This window comes from Strix uralensis, chromosome 6 (assembly GCF_047716275.1).
Source record: "Strix uralensis isolate ZFMK-TIS-50842 chromosome 6, bStrUra1, whole genome shotgun sequence".
In the NCBI taxonomy this organism is placed as follows: domain Eukaryota; kingdom Metazoa; phylum Chordata; class Aves; order Strigiformes; family Strigidae; genus Strix; species Strix uralensis.
In genome coordinates, this window is record NC_133977.1 from 29,271,356 (window position 1) to 29,287,679 (window position 16,324).

The following is a 16,324-nucleotide window of genomic DNA, read 5'->3' on the forward strand; positions in this document are numbered from 1 at the left end:
TAAACCTGTACCAATTCTGCCTACCCCTTATCAGATATTCATGTGACTGATAAATAGTTTCTTATCATCTCCTCCTTTGCTCCACTGTCTGTTGTTATATCTGAATATGTGTCATAGAACTTTACATTTATGAAAGCAGTGCAGTTCCATGAAGGGGAATCAACGGTACTTGCCTGTGTTTTACAGATACTCTGTGTTAAGCAGAATATTGATTATTCGGGGTATTTATTTAGTGTAAAATTAAGTTTGATTATTCAGGGGTTTTGCTTAGTGTAAAACGAAGTCTGTGTTGTAAAAATCTTCATTCTTTAAAGATTAACAGTCATCATGTTTGCTGCAAGGAATGTAGTCTGTGCAGTGTCATTCTGCAGGAAAGTCCATTGTCTGTCTTAAGATGTAAATGAAAAATATGAGGCAACAGTTGCTTAATAGAAGCTTTTATGACTATGTTTAGTCTTCTGAATAGTGTATAGAATATCCTGCATAATGTTTAAGAAAGCATGCTATTTGCCAATATTTCATATACTTCTGATCAGCATCTCCTGTTTCACTCTTGCCATCTCGAATAGCAGACTTGTGTTAAATGGCTGAGTAATGTAGACATTAGGGGAATAATCTTATTAATGAAGTCAACAGTGCCTGTGTCCTGGATTACTGAATATGGCTGAGTCCTAAAGGTAAATGAGTTGCTTCATAAACTTCAGTGATGGGGTTGGAGCAGACAAACCTATCAGTACTGCTGCTCAGTCTCATTTATAGTGTGCTTTTTCTAGAGAAGCAACTCCATACCTGAATGACTACTGTATTTTTCACATACTTTGGTCTGTTTCAAGTATTATAGATAAGTCAATAGCTGGCTGCTCTTGGTTTTGTTCTGGAGCTTAACTTAAATGTCTTGGGCAAAGGGAATGTGTCCTGAAATGCAAAATACTAAGTATGATGGGAGATTCCAATCTGGGTAAGAAATACAGTTGCTAGGGGGGAAGATGAAGCCTCTTACAAATCTTCCAGCAGAAGTTTAGGACTGTCCTCCCCAAGCTATTTGCTTTTCCAATCTTCTGGCATCAGCCTCACAGTGATGGTGCTACTGAGATGCAGGCATGTGTTTCCTTGTCATGGAAAGGCAGAGGAGCATAGCAGACAGGTAGGACTAGCAAAGGCCTGAAATAATACTGTTGTTTGCTCAGTGTATGTGAGCTGGATTTGAATTTATAAACAGAATATTGGCCCTCCTGCTGTTGAGGAAGGACTCTTGATCATGTTATAACATGTTGGCATCACAAACTTTATGCTACTGCTATTCCCAAAAGAAGCTGTTTTGACTTCCCTTATCTGCTTTGCCTCCAGCAGCTTGTTCCTTTGCCAGTTAACCCCTCTTTTGATTAAAAATATTGACATTAATCACTTATTAAACTAGATCCTCTTCTGGATATATTTCAAAACGTGCTAACATGGTGCCAGCTGTAGGAGGGAGTGATGGGAAGGGAAAGAAAGTGGAGGGAGTGAAGGGAGAGGAAAAGGAGGATGATGGCATGGCCATGAAAAGGGGCTGGTTTGTTTCCATTTAGTATTTAGAAGCTATGGCTTTAGTGTTAACTAATACAAGCACTTGTTAGCCTCAAGCAATACATCTAGAAGGTGAGAACCTCTTATTGCAATGAGGTATCGATTCTGGAATCCAGGGAGAGCCACACTGCCAGATTTCAGTCAATTGCTTGAGTAGACTGTCCTAAGATGTGCTTACCCTATAATTTCCATCCCCGCTCCTCCCAACTTCCATTGCCTGTATAGGGCTTGTACTGAATGCGTAAATAACTAATATGCTTTATTGCAACTTCTGTCATCTATTTTTATACTCTTCTTTTCCATATCAGCACTATTATCACTATTCCTATAAGCTTTATTTTGCTCCAGTAGCATGACACGTGATCTCAGAACCATGCCCCTGGAGTTGGGCTGAGCTCGGTGTGAGCCAGTGTTGTAAGTGCTGGTCCCTGGAGTTGATAGGTATTATTTATCTCAAAGTCAACATTTAGCTGTTCATCCTGCTCCTGGTACTGAAGGTGCTCTTGGTTTAGGGATTATGGCATAGCAGTGCTGATGTCTGTCAGGACGTACATCGCCTCTGCAAAGCGCTCTTGGGATGGTGCTCATAGTGCAGTGCGAGCCTTTGTGCCATGTGGGCCTTGTGCAGAAATACGAAGGACCACATGGGCAGAGGAATGTGGGATGATTTTTCCACAACCCTCACTAGCTTTTTCTGTAGTGAACGAATTCTAACTTCAAAATCTACTGTTCACTAACCCTTCCTCCATCAGTGAAATCCATTTGCAAGATGCTAAAACTGACAAATGGCCGTGAGCTGGAACGTTAAGGTGAGGGAAACACTGGATGTGTTTTCAAAGCTGTGTAAGCAGCTGTGGCTCATTGATCTTGCTTGATGGTGCAGGAGCATCACACAAAGTCAGCAATTTTCTTGGCTCTTTCCCTATCATTTAGCAGAAAAGGTCACCTTTTTAACTTTCTAAATAGACACTTGGTCACGACAAGTGTCTCACGAACATGGCAGACAGTTTTGGCAACTGCGGAACAAAGTGTCTTCGCTTTGAGGGAAGCATCTTCTTCATGTTGGCTCTGGGGTTATTAATCAGTGTGATTCAGAGCCTTGTGCCTTTCTTGGATATGCTTCACCAGTTAGTCTTTCTTTAGCACAGTCCTCTTCATTCCTTTTTTTTTAAAGGTTACAGTTTTTGTTTTTATCATTTTCTGCATCCTATTTCCATGGAAGATCTCAAAATACTCAAGTTGTGGGCCTTGATGTGCAATTTTTTTAAATTCTTTTTTTTTAGTTTCATATGTGGTTCCCACTGAAAGTTTACTTGCCTGGGTATGCAGCTTGGGGTCCTGTCCCACTGAAGACTTGTCTATTTGAAAGACCTTCTGTGTGTAATGATATCTACCTATAATAATGATGTAAATCTTAAGCTTAGTTCAAGTCGGTTTTCCCAGGTTTGTTTAAGGTGGCCAAAAAAAGCCCCCAACCCTTGTTTGGGGTGGATTTTGAGGGCTTGTCCAGGCTTTACAAACCCCTGATTGCTGTAAAGGTTAAATGCCTCTGTCCCCAGGGCCAGGACGTAGCACGTGGGTGGCAGCTCCGCTGGTCTCGCTGGTCTCACGGTGCTGTAGTCAGGTGCAGCAGCACCGATCACCGCTGCCTCGGTGCGACTCTCTGAACCCGCATTGCCTGTTGGCGTGTCACAGAAGGGAATTTGCTGAACATACCAGGTCATTTATGCATCTTGTACACAACGGTTCATGCCTGTAAGCTTATTTTTAAATCTGTACGAAACTAATTACAGCACCCCAGTAATATTTACAGTCATCTGCTACTTAGTCGAGGGTAGCAGTAATTGCTGTGTCTTGGGGAGTGCTTCCTCTCTGATTCGTTGAGGGTAGCATCCTCTTCCTGGCATGTGTTGGCTTCCTGAGGGAAGAAGGTGGCTCCTGCAGAGAACTGTCACCCTGTGCTGGGAGAAACGGGCACCCTGGAGGCGGCAGAGCGGCATTTTTTGTCCTAAACAGCGTGTGCAGCCTGCTCACCATGTCAGGGGCAAGGAAACACGGTTGTACCGAGGTGAACGTTCACCTCCTGCTCGTGAACAACGGGGCTCACAGACCGCCGAAGAGCAAGGGCCTGGGCCTAACTTAAAATCGCCCGGCAGAATGTAGCGCGGCCCTCGATCAGGGCCCAGGCCCTGCCAGGCCGCCGCGGACGTTACCGGCGCCCCGGTTGCGTCCCCCGGCACCACCGCACCAGCAGGCGGGGCGGCAGCGCTTCCCCACAGCTGCACCGGGGCAGGCGGGGCCTAGCGCCGCCTCGGGCCTCCCCGCGGCGCTGGGCGACGTTAGGCCTCGCGCACCGGGCGGGAGGCGCCGTCCCCCAGGCCTCAAAAGGGCGGGGCGGAGCGGGGGGGGGGGGGGAGTGGAGGAAGCTGGTGCGCATGCGCCTTTGCTGCCCTTCGGCGCGGGCTTCCCCCTCGCCTCCGCCTCTTCGTGCGCGTGTGCAGAGGCGGGCCCTTGTTCCCGCCCCGCCCGCGCGCCGTGACGCTGCGGCGCGGTGACGTCTGGCGCTCCCGCCTCCCGCGCGGCGGACGTCACGAGTTTCGGCGGAGGGGGAGGCGGAGCTTTCGGTTGGCAGCAGAAGCGGCGGCGGCGGCCGCCGGCGCCTCACGCCTGACGGGACCCCCCCCCCCCCCCCCCCCCCGCCCCACACACACCCCCCACCCGGGCGCGGCTCGGCCTCGCTGCGGCGTCAGCGCTCCGGGGGCAGCTTCCCCGCTCCCCTCCTCCCGGGCTCGCCTCCGCGCCGGCCTCGGTGCCTCCTGTCACCCTCCCCGCCGTGCCCCGGCGCGGGCAGGCCCCGGGCCCCTTCCCCCCCTCCTCCGGGGGGGGTGGGCTCCTCTCCGGAAACCTGGCCGCTCCTTCCGCGCCGCCTGCCCAGCCGGGCCTGCGCCCGCCGCCGCCGGGCAGCGCGGGGGGTCCCTGGCGGCCGCCCGGCCTCCGCTGTGACACAGGTCGGTGCCGGCGGGGCGGGCGGGGGCGGCTCTGGGAAAGGCCGGGCGGGGGGCGGCCCTCGCCGCCCAGATGCTTGTGTGCTTCGGCGGGCGGGTTTCTCAGTGCGCCTTGGAGGGGCCGCCGGTGTGGGGGACGCTTGAGGCAGCGTCGGCATCCAGAAGGTGCCCGGCCGAGGCGGGGGGGGAGCAGGAACCGCGCTGCTGGGAGCCGCCGGGAGCACCGTCCCTGTGCAGATGGCGGTACGCGGCGGGGTAGTGCTTTGAGGTGCTGGGGCGGGGGGACGGCTACGTGTTCGTTATGTACGTTACAACTGCAGACTCTGGAGGATTTTACGAGCTCTACAAACATTTATATGTCACCGTAAACCTTCCTGTGATTGCATACGGATGCCGTAGTCTCTTGTCTTTAAATTGCTCCGCAGTGATAGCAGTGCTGTGAATTGGGTATGTAGGTCAGATTCTGCGAGATATTTCTGTCGGGGGGAAAAGTGAACGTTGGATTATTTTTTCTCTTATTGCTTTTGAGGTGCATTGCAGCACCCACGAGGTTGCTGGTTTGTTTTTTTTTTTTGGCTTCCTTTCTTGCTTCGTAGATCTGGTTTTAGTTTTTGGCTGTGGAATTACTGAAGACCAAAGCATTAAATAAGCTGAGCACTTCTAAGCTATATTGTGTCATAAAGTGTCCTCTAAGAAGGTAGTAAAAGGTAATAGAAGCCTGCCTTGAAATAAGGGGGATTTCTAGTTCATGCAGAAAATGTTTCTCAGCTATAACAGTTCTTTAAACAATGCAGCACGTTGCAGGGTGTAAGAGGCCTTCAGAAATGTGTTGTTATGTATATGGCAAAGACGTAGTATTTGCAGAATGAATGCTTACATCCTTGTCTTGCACAACATCTTGGATTCTCTCGTGGCATTGCACTTATTAGCAGAATACCCTAGAAAGTGTCCTTTCCTGTGGAATTCTCTTATGGATAGTTTTAAGGGAATGGGCAGCGATGAGTTAGTACTTACGCTACACTGAAAAACCTTAGAAGAATTTTCTTGGTTGTTTGGGTTTTTTTCCTACCCTATGGCTAAATCCTTCACTGTCATTTGAAAATAACAGATACTGTATGAGGAAATCTTACTTTCATGTATGCCTTAGCTTACAGTGGCTTTTTAAATAACTGCTTTCTTCAGAAATATATTTAAAAATGAGAACTTGCTATAATTCCTGCTTTCTTTACTCTCTGTGTTCCATCATGATTGCCACCGAAATGTATTGAACCCGAATATTGATTCAGATAATGAGGTGTATATAATTGGTTTGATTTTTTTCCCAAGGTTTTATTGTATTTTGATAAAGCAGAATAGCAAGGTAATGTTTGTCAAATTGACTCATTGCTGGAGAAAAATCTGTACAGTTTGTCTTGATGCCAGTGTCTTGATGTCAGTTTGTGTCTGGTTTACCTGACACTAATGGAAGACTATGGTGAAGAAAACAGATGTTTCTGAATTGCTTGTTGTGGCTTGCTGAGATTTCTAAACGGTCAGAGGAAACTTTTTTCTCAGATAGCTGTGGTGTTTGGTAATCTTGAGAGCTTATATAGAATATGTGAGTAGGCAGATATCTGCGACAGGTAGAATTTATTAACGTAGTGTAACAAGAGCGTTATCTTGTTTTTTTAATATGGTAGGGAAGCTTTTTGCTTTACATGGATAAACTAGATAATTTATAGTAAAAGTAATCTTTCACATTTGGTCCTGTCAGTGATTCTTTGCTGTAGTTCTTAGGAAAGCTAGTCAATGTGCAGACTTGTGGAATTTAAAGTTGATTGAGGCTAAATGCTGAGGACTGTTTTATTATAAAGATAAAGTTTTCTTCTGGAGAGAGCAAGAAGGTAGGTCATGCTGTAAATTTAATTCACATTTATAGTTTTTACCTTTTTTTTTATGAATTCCTAAAATACAGTGTTAATAATTAGGTACAAATCAGAATTACTCTTTTTTAAAACCCGGTCATTATTAATAAGTATTTATGGAGAACTTCTTGAAAAAAGCTTTGCATATTAGCAATCTTAAGTTTCATTTTTTGTCTTTCATCTATATTAACTTTACTGCAGGCTGACTTTTTACATCAGCAAACTAAGTCAAAAGTCATGGATTAACATGTCATTTATTTTTGTGACAGATTGTTCAGTGGCTCTCTAACTGACCATTTTCTGAACTGAAAATAGTGTTTTCTTATAAAATGCGACTTGAGAATGATAATAGAGTGATTTCCATCATTGATTCCCCCTCTCCCACCAAACAAACAGCCAGAGGTGTTCTGATCTATCGAGAGGTACACATTTGGTTTGGAGTAATGAACGTATTTTCTAATACTTTCTTTTTAGATCTTTGCTGTTAACATTATCCTCTGTTTAGACTACTATTTGGAGAAAAATGAATGATGAAAAAGTGACCGATTAATGTAATTAAATACATCCTGTTACTTTTGCAGAGCTTATTTTCATACATATGACAAACTAATGTAAATAGGCATATTGACTAGTGACCTTACCTATGTTTATCTAATTATCAAGCAATTAAATTTGCAGTTCTGAAAATTTAATTTCTAAATTTAAGCTTTTAAAATTCTGAAATAGAACTGACACTGTTAAATTTATAAAGGTAAAAAATAAACCAGTGAGTTCTGTTAAGCACACTAATTTTTCTGTGGGAGAGAAGATTTTAATTTTCTATTTTAATATTCTGGTATTTTGTAATGCTAAGAAATAGGTCAAAATAGATCATGCATGCTATAATTGCACGTGTTTTGCAAAATAACATTGTAAATGTATAATTGGGCAGTGGGAACATGTTCAGAATGCCATGGATTAGTTGTGATTCTCACTTCTGGATCTCGGCATGAGATCTTAATTTAGTAATATGGTAATAAAGAGAAATGCAGTTTAAGGCTCTGTGTTAACCTAATTTCTTAGACTAAACATGGTTGTTTACAGTTTGTTCTGAGATGGTTTTAATCTGTTCACCGTAAGTGTATTTTCTGAGAAGCTGCAGAAGGTTTGGTAACAATAAGTGAAGGAAAGATGGAGTTCTGTGTTAGGATATTGCACTGATTTCTATCTGTGGGAACCACTGCTCTAGAGACACTTGACCCACAAATACACATGTGGCATAGTTTAGAGCCCAGCTTAATGAGGTCATTTGAAGTTGGACTTACTTGAGCAAGGCCAAAACAGAGATATCTTGAGGAAAAAAACCTGAGAATAAGTACACTAACAGTCTGACAACAGCAATTTAAAAAAATGAAAATGTTTCAAATGTTTAGGTTGCAAATACCGTACTTCTGAAGCTCAGGTATAATAACACTAATAAACAGTTCTTATTTGGATAAATGAAGAAATGATAGATGAGTACTAAGGGAAGGGATTTCATGAGGTCAGTCCTTACTCTGAGGCAGAAGCAAATACACTGATATCATGTCTGACAGACATCTGTCTGATCTTTCTTTAAAAAACTCAGAAGAGGGGAATACCACACCTCTTCACTGGTCTATTTATAGCTAGTACATAACTATCATTATAGTTAGGAGGATTTTCTTAATATTTAACTTAAGTCTCTGTCTTGGTGCTGGTTAAGCCAGTTAGTTCTTGTCCAACTATTACTCATGCAGGATGATGATTTCTGTACTCTTTGCACCAGCTGTTTGCGAATGTAAAGACTGTTCCTCTGTCTCCTTTGATTTCAGACTTCTCTTTACTAAACTGTGCAAACAGGCCTTTTCTTCACAGGTCATGTTTTCTCAGGATTTTTGTTGTTGTTGCTAACTCTCACTGGGCTCTGTGTGATTGGCCTGTATCTTTTTCAAAGTTCCCCAGATACAGTCTTACAGCAACAGAGTAATTAACTTATTCTATAAGTTGCAGCAGAAGTAACATGACAGCCTTATTAAAATGTCATTCTAGGGTGTGTGTGCACAGGTAGGTTGGTTTTTGTTTTGTTTTTTTCTTTTTCCAACAACATCAGGTTCTTGGCTCCTGCATTTGTGAACACAGAAGCTTGTATTAGTGTTTAAATCAGGTATCTCTTCATATATGTGAATTTGAGTTATCTTTACAAAGAGTAGAACCTTATACTGTATTGAATTCAATCATTTTCAGGTTAGTTTTCTTATATTAAGGATTTCTAGACTCAACAGGATTACTGTTCAATACGTTATTCTACAGGAAAGTATGCAGTTTCCGCTATTCCACATCTCTTTCACAGCACATACAATCCCTGTGGCTTTTGAACGTAAGTCTGCTCTACAAGAGGAAACTTGATTGAGAACAAGTTTTGCTAGGGTTAGATGCAGCTTCTATTAGTAAAAATGTGTCTTTAACATTCTATTTTATACGTGCGCTGTCTTTGAAGTAAGTTTTATTGCTAAGATAACTTCTGTCAGTGTAACTATACCTGAACAAGCCTTTTGCCTTTTTGATATGTCACACAGTCCAATGACATAGTAGAAGAAATTTTTATTCTATAGGCGTGCTTTATTGGAAGAATTGCAGAGCCAGCTACAAAACAGATGTGTTCAACATGTTCCCTGGCTTTACTGCATTTTATCTGACTTATGTAAATTATTTTATCCGTAATTTTTGAGGCTAGATCACAGATGGGACAAATTGTGTGATTCTTTCAGCAGTGCTGCTTTCACAAAAACCGAAACAGACACCAATAATGATTATTAGAGAAGGCCTTTAGTTTCTTTCAGGAAAAAGTATTCAAGTATTCAGTGTTGATTACCTCTTACCTATCCTGAAAATTACTTTTAAATAATTTAGACAAGAGAGTTCTATAAATGCCAACAGTTTGAATGCCATGTTACCAAAATGGTAACAATGGGAACTATAGTCTCACCTTTGAACAAAGATTTGAAAACTGGAAAACATCTGGATCAAGCTGTTGTTTGAATTAAAAAAAAAAAAAGAACAAAACACAAAAGAGAACTGAACCACTGACACAAGCAGTAATTAAACTTCTGACTAAAATCTAAAGAAAATAAGATGTTCTATTGAAGAACATGAGAATTGTCACCCTAAATATTTTTTTGAATCTAACTGCTGAAAACTGATTGGTAGAGCTCAGCCTGTATTTAATTGTTGTTCTTTCACACTGACTGTGTATTTTTAGCAGTGTCATAATTATTGTAACTCCAGCATGAGACTTTTTTTTTTTTTTTTTAAATCAATTGGAATGGCAAACCCCAGATCTTCAAGCACTGTTTTGTTTTTTCCATAACGGCTTGATGATAACTGAATGGGTATAAAGTAGTAGTTATAAAAGCATTTCTTGCGCTGCTGGTACTAGTAAATGCAGTAACTTCAGGCAGGGATGAAGTAGGTAGTGTAATGAATGACTTCTTAAGCTACTGCAGCAAGTTCCTTTAGAGAACATCTATTAAAGCTCTGTGGCTGTGATATTTGCACTATCATGAATACCAAATGAGACTTTCAAATTAAAATTTAAATGTTAATGGTGAAGTGGCTGACAAGTTTTAGGAAAAATCATAATCCATAATGAAATCAAACAAAAGATAATCCAGTATTCTTTCTCCAATGGTGAGCATGAATGAATGCTTATGAACGACTGAGACAGGGCAACCATGTATAATACTTAGTTTGAATATTCTTTCAATCCTTAACTATTTTCAGTAAAAGTTTTTTCTAAATCTGTGGGTTTTATGTAGCTAGTAACTTTTGGATTTTTATCCTCAAGCTTGGCCAGTCCTTTTTCTGCATGCAGCTAAATGTCTGGCATCCAAATATCCTTTGGTAAGAAATTCTACAGCTATGCTATTTGTTGTGTTAAAATCGACCTTCTTTTTCTTTTCAACTTAGCTTGTACTGGTTTCCTTTGGTGCCACATTTCTTTTGGAAGAGACCAAACAATCCATCTCTGTCTGTTATAACAATCCATATCTCTGTTCCTCATATGATTTTGTAGCCCTTTATCGCTTTTTTTTCCTGCACCCAAATGTTTCTGAAACCAAGAGTCCTAACTTGCCTATTTGTTTTCCCCTGTAGAACCCATTCTGTGCCTTTGATTGTGCCTTTTGCTTTTCTCTGAAACTGCTGTATTCTGCTACATCCTTTTCTGGAGCTGAAGGCCCCAGGACTGCTAGTGATATTCAAGATGAGCAAACAGTGGTCTGTTTTTGACTGATTTTTTTTTTTTATAATAATTCCTAATATTTGCTTTCATTTCTGAGTGCTGGCAGTATTCAGTGCAAAGCCCATTGATCTGTTATGTGCAAAGTTATAACCGCTTCTCTCCCTCCGCCCCCCAACTTGTGTTACTTCATTCACCTGCACTGGCTATCATCTGCTTTATTGCTCAGTCCCCTAGTCTGATGAAGACCACTTCCTCTACTGTAGTCAGCCCTTTCCTTGCTCTCCTAAGTAACATAATATTGATAGGCACAGTAGTGTCAGAAAACTTTTCACTTTACACCTGTTTCTTGGATAATGTAGAATATGTTGAACAACACAGACTCTTGTGGGGCCCCACTGGTAGGTATCCTCCTTCCTTGTGAGAACACCACCTATGTCTATCCTACATTGTCCATATTTTAACCAATTTATTCATGCAAGGGTCTGCTTTCTTATGCTGTGAATGCAAGAAAGGCTTTGGCGGGACTTCCAGCACTGGAAATCCAAGTAGACCATGAGAGCGACTGAGTTCAGCTCTTTATACACATGCACTCAGAGGTTTGAAAGTGAGGATCTCTTTTTGGAACAGCCATATCTACTCTTCCCTGCTTTATCATAATTATCCATATGTCCATTATTTCTAGTTCACTTGTTATAGGTCACACTTAACTGTTTGTAGTTCCCTGGAATCCCTGTGTTACACATGCCATTTTTTAAAAGATCTTTTGAAAAGATCTGAATCTGCGCAGTGGCCAAGAGGGGTGGTTCTAGCATGGGTTCTTGCTCACTTCTTTGTGTTGGTATTGGTGCTGTGTAAGTGTGAGATCAGTTAGGTATGCTAATGGTTAATTAAAACATAAAATAAATCTTTTCAGCAGGATCATCTGTTTGCTCTGGATCTTCTGCTTGTCACTGAGGATCAGCTGGAGAGCAGCAGTTACTGTAGACAAGCAGGACTACTCCCTTGACAGAAATGCAACCTTGGCAGTGGAACTGTAGCCTTAAAGATGATGATCAGATGTGGGCATGTACATAGTAATCCTTCCTCTGGAACTTTTGAGTCTGTAGCTAGTTTACCTTATTAGCTGTATTTATGAGGGTTCTTAAATTTTTATCACTTGAGGGGAAAAGTATAATTATGTAGCATCATAGATGTCATTGTAATGATTTGGTATCCACTGTTAAAGGGGTGTGCTATGGGAAATGCACGAAGGAAACCTTATGAGGATACATTGTCTTTGTGTCCTTGCATTTGATTCTTGACTGTTTTGAGGAAGCTAGGTTTTTATTGTTACGTTTTAGTTTAAATGTTATTATGAGGAATTGAGTTGATTGTGTTTCTTTTCTGGTTCGCAGGATGCGAAAGACTGTTACCAATGCACAAAGTGAAAAAGAGTTTGTGTACTTGATAGTTCAGTAATATCTTAATGTGTTGGCCTATGTGGGTCATCCAGTATAAAAACAGTGCTTACTGAATATGGATAAAAACTTCCAAGTTTGTCCATTTGGACCTGCTGCCTACAAAAATGATTCACAATCATATTATGCCTGTGATAAAAAGACTTTGGGTTTTGCATACTGCATGTTACCTATGCATGCATGCAAGGTTTTCTCAGTTTCCATTAATGTATATTAAGTACACACTTGTCCATCTTCAGTGGTATTATTGAGCCCTCTGTATGGTTCTGAGTGTGAGAGGTCTGAGTTCACCCGTACGTGCGGCACCCTGGTTAAATTTATTGCTTGTTCTTGTTGACCATTTTAATCTTGAGTTGGAGATTGATTCAGGAGTGTTTTTTCTGTGCTGTGTGGAAATCTGTATGGCTCATGAATGTCTTATCCTACTGAAATATTCCATGTTAGTGTATTATGAGATTCTTTTGCATTTTATGATCTTATTATTGATTATAGAAATAATGGAAGAAATGTCTGACTGAATGTACAGAGTTAATTTGTGTTATGATTGGGAGAGAGCACATGGGGTATTGAATACTGAAGTGTAAGCCAGGAAAGGCATTTTGGGCAGAACGTTCAGGTGGTGGTGTGTTAATGGGTTGGGAAAACGTGATGACGAGGTAGGAAGAACATGAGAAAAACCATAGTTATGTTACCATACTCAGGATTCCCTTACTGTATTGCTGCCTTATGTAGTGTGCAAGAGGAACTGTGCTTTGAGGAATTAGTAAGATAGTATGAAGGCTGTTCACTGAGGAGGATTCGTCCTTGATTTGTTGCAAAATTTGGAAGATGTATAGCAAATGAGACTGAGATGTCTTCACAGCGAAGACAAAAAAATGCCCCTAGAGAATTTGATTTTGTCCTTGCTGGTGTCACAGCAAGATGCCAGACAGATCATGTTAATCAGAAAGATTCACATGTATAGTTGTGTTCAGGTTTTTTTGGTACTTGATTTGAAATGATAATGGTGTGATTTGCAGCTGTGATTAAAATTCACAACTGCTGCAACTGTGAAATCAGTGAGTTCTGCTCTGAATGGAAGGTGCTGTCAATCAAATGTGGTGGTTATACTGAAGAAAAACAAAGTTTCTTGGGTTTAGCACCTGAAGGTAGATATTAAAACTACCCATAGAAATGGGGAATGGGTTTATTTCTCTGACTTATTTCCCAAAATAGTCGTCTTTCAACCCATCATGGTCACAGAACTGGAAGATGAACTGGAAAGGGTAGAACTAGTTCCTGGAGTTTAAAGATGTGCTTTCTTCTGTATGTTCTCAAAAGCAGAATCTGACTGATGATTTGTATGTAATTGCTCTCATACATTAATTGAAATGTTCCACTTGTTTGCAATACTCAGTTTCTGTGGAAGCCTGCTTTTTTTCTCATGTACTTTATTTTTGCTTAAAGAATAATAGTCATACATTATAAGTGGTTTGTGATAGGTTTACTTTTCTAGTGAATGGTTACTCTTAAAATTCATTTATTTGTCACTGGCTGTAGCACAGTCTTCCATTCTTAGCGTTGTGAAGATTGTAGGAATCACCAATACCAGTAGTGCTGGTAAGATTAAGTTTGCTTACTGTGTACAATTCGTTCTTTGACTTAACTGGTGATCTTGAATTCTGTCACAGGGAAGAGATACACAGTGTTCTTTTAGGGTATATGCTGTGAACTGTCTGTGATACAAAAAAAAAAAAAAAAAAAAAAAAGTTTTCTTCCTTGTAGTATCTTGGATAGGGGACATGCAGTTACATTTATAGTGGGGAATGGTTTTCGTTGTAACACCTTTAGCCCTTCTTCACAAATATTTTGACTTCCTAGTCATAAGTTTGGAATAAAACTAACGTTGATGCTACTTGTAACAGCTTCAGCAGAGGAGCCTCCAAATGACAGCAGTGGGTGCTGAGCCAAAAGTACCACTGAGATTTTTCAAAGGAGAAACAGAAGCACCTACATCTGATTATGACACTTGCTGTAGTGGCTCTTTTATTGGATTGTGTGGCTTAACTTCATACACTTGTTTTCTTTGAGAAGCGTTTTATGGGGCTACTCAGTGTCATGTAAGATAGTAAATTAGGAAAAAGTTACCAACACTACAGACGTGTTTTACTTTGTATTTGTGGGTACTATAATGTTACCTCAATATACAGAGTAAGCCTTAAACATTTTTATGACCTGAATAGCATGAATCAGTTTCTGTAGCATATAGCTTAGTTAATGGTAAGGAATTTGTTCTTGCTAGTGTTGTGATGCTCTGAGACTTTCCACCATGGTGGTGGTGATAAATTTCCAAGACGCCAGAGTGATTTGGAGGCAGTGATGCAGTTATTTGTAGCCCAGTGAACTGTGTCTCTTACTTTTTAACATACTTTTGTGAGAAAATCTGGTCCTGGATAAGAGTAAAGGAGTATGAGCAGTCGAGCCAGTATGTTCTGTTGCAAAATTGGCAACACTAAAATATTTTGCAAGGCGTCACTGTGGCATGTCCCTGCAAGTTTCAGCTGTTGTGACCCTTCCTCAATTTAAAATGTATATTTTTTTTCATAATAGTTTGGTTTGGTTTTTTTTTTCTTGGAATCATGAACAGGTCTTAAGAAAGCATCATGACTTTCAAGGCAGATTTGCTTGATGTATCAGCAAACTCATTCTTCAGTTAGGTCAAGAAATGAGCTGTCAGTGCTTTGGCTGCTGCCGAGGCAATAACAGATACAGGAAATAGAGAACTTCTATAAAACTTGAATTAGGTGAAGAAAGAGATCTTGTTGAGGAAAGTAGATGCTTTTCTGTTTGAGACCAATTACAGTCTTATCTTTTTTGTGTACTTGAAGTGGAGTGAAGCTGTGAAGGGTTAGCCAATAGAGGCTCTTGATACCATTTGGAAAGAAGAGGTTCATTCAAAGCAGGAAACTTGCATTTAAGTGCCTTGAAACTCTCTAAATATGCTTATCTCTCCCTATCAACTGTAAAGGAAGTGTAGAGAGATTAGCTTTCCTAGACTACAGTTACTCTTTGTCAATATTGCTGTAAGTGTTAAGATATTTATCTCAAAAGCATAATTTTGCTATAAACTCATCTTGAACTAAATTATCTGCTACTTTGCATTTTTATGAGAACAATCCTTAAAAACTGTGCCCTTGCATTCTCAAACCTTCCTGCACATTTTAGCTTTTTCAAGTCAAGATCAGTGTTCATCAAGCTGATAAATGTTATATGAATGTGTCATATTACAGTTTATAGAACAGCAGGAACTAAAGATTTAATCTGAGTAGGATCAAGTTTTATTTTTGTCACTGGGTATGTTGGATCCTTCAGTTCATTCTGAAGTCTGTTTCTCAAAGTACTTTGAGAGATGAGCTGCATTTATGGTGCTAGAACTGACAGCACTGCTTTTCAATGTTTTATCCTTCCTGTAACTGGGAGGGCACCATCCATAATTAGAAGGTTTATTTTATGCAAGTCTGTTTTTTTGTTGTTGTTTTGTTGGAGTTTTTTTAAAATTGAACTCTGGAAGGAGTACAGCTAGTAACCACTCTTTTCAGAAAATAAACAAATACTATATTCATGTCTGTAGCTGTACAGACGAGGTAAGTCTGTGTGCTCTTGTGTGCTAAATTTGACATAAATTCACTTTCTTTGCTTGCCAGGAAGATTTTAAAAGTCTTCAGTTTAAGAAATCTCAAGTCTGCATGTTGTAGAGGTACCTGATACATCCCTAATAGCAATAAAAGTACTGATGCTTCAGCCATCCTACACTTGCTGTCTGCAGTCTTTCTGATATTCTGCACTGAACAGTGTATCTGTAGGTTGTGTACAGAAGCAAGATGGCTTCTGCATACACTGCATTTTTATGCACACAAGGATTGCATTATCCCTCTTTAATTTTGTATTGCACCTATGTTAGATAATTATACATTGTGATTTAATAATTCTCCTGAATTGTCTCTTAAGGCTGTCCAATCTTGCAGCTGCAACTTTTTTTCAATTTCCTAAATGATTGTCTTTATGTCAAAATGCATTCAATGCAAAAACATTATTGAATAAACATAATAAAACAGAATATTTAGACTTACATAAAATACAACTTCTAATTATGAGTGGTGCACTCCCGATTGC

At 40.6% G+C, this 16,324-nt stretch overlaps 1 protein-coding gene across 4 annotated transcripts in view; it reads left to right on the forward strand.

The window, feature by feature from the left end:
- The first annotated feature begins 4,293 nt into the window (after positions 1-4,293).
- Positions 4,294-16,324, forward strand: part of MAP3K2 (mitogen-activated protein kinase kinase kinase 2) — a 56,733-nt gene continuing 44,702 nt past the window's right edge. For 2 of the 4 annotated variants that reach the window (XM_074873536.1, XM_074873539.1), the window contains exon 1: positions 4,294-4,574. The gene's annotated coding sequence lies outside the window, so the exon portion shown is untranslated. Of the gene's footprint in view, positions 4,575-4,999; positions 5,019-6,809; positions 6,898-16,324 lie in introns of those variants that run through there. The other 2 variants (XM_074873538.1, XM_074873537.1) reach the window with 2 other exon arrangements.